Source organism: Myotis davidii, unplaced genomic scaffold (genome assembly GCF_000327345.1).
Source record: "Myotis davidii unplaced genomic scaffold, ASM32734v1 scaffold586, whole genome shotgun sequence".
Lineage (NCBI taxonomy): Eukaryota > Metazoa > Chordata > Mammalia > Chiroptera > Vespertilionidae > Myotis > Myotis davidii.
Window position 1 is genome coordinate 216,296 of NW_006296809.1, and position 2,121 is coordinate 218,416.

The window sequence follows — 2,121 nt, forward strand, 5'->3', positions numbered from 1 at the left end:
GACCACAGGGTGTTTCCTCGCACCATCGGCGCACAGTGCCACCGCCGGACGCATGAGTCAGAACCGGTCGGACCTGCCTGTGCCGGCCACTGTGGGGGCACCACACCTCAAAACCACTGAATAAATGCAGGTCATTTTCTATTTTGGACCCAAGAAGCCAAATAGCTGGTAAAAGGACACCTACAAGGTCAAGAGGAACTCGGGGAGAATTTAAATGGAACTACTTGTTCTTCCCAATTCTTATTCCTTAGGGAAGCTGGTCTCAATTCAGAACCGCCGTCAGGTCATGGCCACGAGGAAGGGGAACCGACCGGGATGGTTTTGGTCAGTTGGTCCCGGCCCCACGACCATGTGCACAGGCTCCCCCACAGGAAGGCTTTCCTGGGCGTCCACCCGGAGCAGGGGGGCCCCACCTACACGCCCCGCCTTCCGGACGCTGCGGCGGGAAGGGGCGTGGGGGGCGCGTGGCCCAGCACCCGTTTCTCCCACTGCTGGGCACACGTGAAGGCCCGCGGGACGTCACTGTCCGTGCGGGTTCGGCTGGTCGGCAAAGCAGCAAAGGGAGCCAGTGTGAAAAGCCACGCAAAGCAACCCGAACACGTCTTCTCCACCTAAACCCCCGACTCGCTGAGAGAACACAGCGCTGACGACGTGAGCGGGAAGGTGCGGGCCCTGGCCGGGGAGCTCAGCTGGTTAGAGCGTCATCCGTACACCACGGTTGCGGGTTCGATTCCAGGTCAGGGAACAGACAAGAGGCAACCCGTGAACCCGTAAGTGGAGCAAATGGATGTTTCTCTTTCCGTTCCTCTCTCTCTCTCTAAAGCCAATCAATAGTGTTTTTAATATATTTGTTATTGATTTCAGAGAGGAAGAGAGAGATCGAGCCCCAGTAGGGGTGGTGCAGGAGGCAGCAGGTGCCCGATTGAAAATCGAACCCGGACCCTCAGTCCGGCCGATGCTCTATCCGCTGGGCCACACCGGCCAGGGCAGCACACGGTTTTTTGAAGTTTTGGCCTGTGACTGCGGAGCCCGCGCTGCCCAGCGCTCTGGTGTCCACCCGCAGGGATCTGCGTGCTGACCATCAAAGGCACCTGTGCGCGGTGACCACGTGTCCTCAGATGACCCTGAGCGAGGGGCTGTGGGCCGGCCACTGGGGACCACCTGCCGGGTGGCCCTTTGCTCTGCTTTCGGGAGGGACTCGTGGGGGAGGGGGCGAGGTGGGGGGCGCCCGCCAGGAAGGGCTTCTGCGCAATCCCGGCTCTGGCTCCTCCTACGGCTTCTGAGCACAGCGAGGCCGGCGGGACCCACTGGACCCGCGGCGACCCCCCAAGGACAGGCCAAGGCTGCCGTCCGGGCGGCGGCGACCCTGAGAACCACGCGGAACAAAAGCGAATTCGATGGGACGAGGCGGCTACAGGTTCGGTCACAAACGGCTTCGGGCAGAAACTGCATTTGCCAGACGCTGTTGCCTGAAATGCTGTAAAAACCGTACCCGAACCACCTGGTCTCCATCACGTCGGAGCTAAAGCATCTACTCCGCCCTCAGGCGACGACGCTCAGCTGCGACGGCGAAACCTACGTTTCGGCCAAGCCCGGGCGGTCGGGCGATGAACACGGAAACCCCGGGGAAGAGGCCGCAGGTCCCTTCACTCACCCCGGCGCCCCTTGGGTTCCGCTTTCGTACCCCCCGCCCTCCAGGTGGTCGCGCCGAGCACCTTGGGACTTGTAGTCTCACCGCGGCCACAGCCCGGGTGCCAGGGCGTGAGACTACCAGCCCCGAACTACACTTCCCAGCGGTCTTCGCAAGAGCCCACTCTCGCCAGGTGGGTTCCGCTACAGGATTCTCGCGAGGCCGTGTGAGGCGCGCACGGAGCGACCTGGGAAGTGTAGTCTAGGGAGCCTTGGTCCTAGCCTCCGGGCCCTGTACTGGGCTAGGGAGGAAGGAGGTGGAGGGGAGAACTACACTGCCCAGGATTCCTCGCGCGCGGACGGTCTTTGGCGTTGCTAGGAGACCGGAAAGCCCGGCGGCGGCAGGACAGCAGCGGGCCGCGAAGTGCTGACAGCAGATCTGACCCGGTTTCGGGCGCGGATAGAAGGCTCCCGCCTGCGGCCGAAGCGACG

The 2,121-nt window shown here is 62.8% G+C and overlaps 1 protein-coding gene across 1 annotated transcript in view; it reads right to left on the bottom strand.

Moving 5' to 3' along the window:
- LOC107184470 (chromosome unknown open reading frame, human C1orf159) overlaps positions 1-1,766 on the bottom strand; it is a 14,105-nt gene extending 12,339 nt beyond the window's left edge. The window contains exon 1 of the mRNA XM_015569672.1: positions 1,655-1,766. The gene's annotated coding sequence lies outside the window, so the exon portion shown is untranslated. The remainder of the gene's footprint in view (positions 1-1,654) is intronic.
- Between the last annotated feature and the right edge of the window lie 355 nt (positions 1,767-2,121).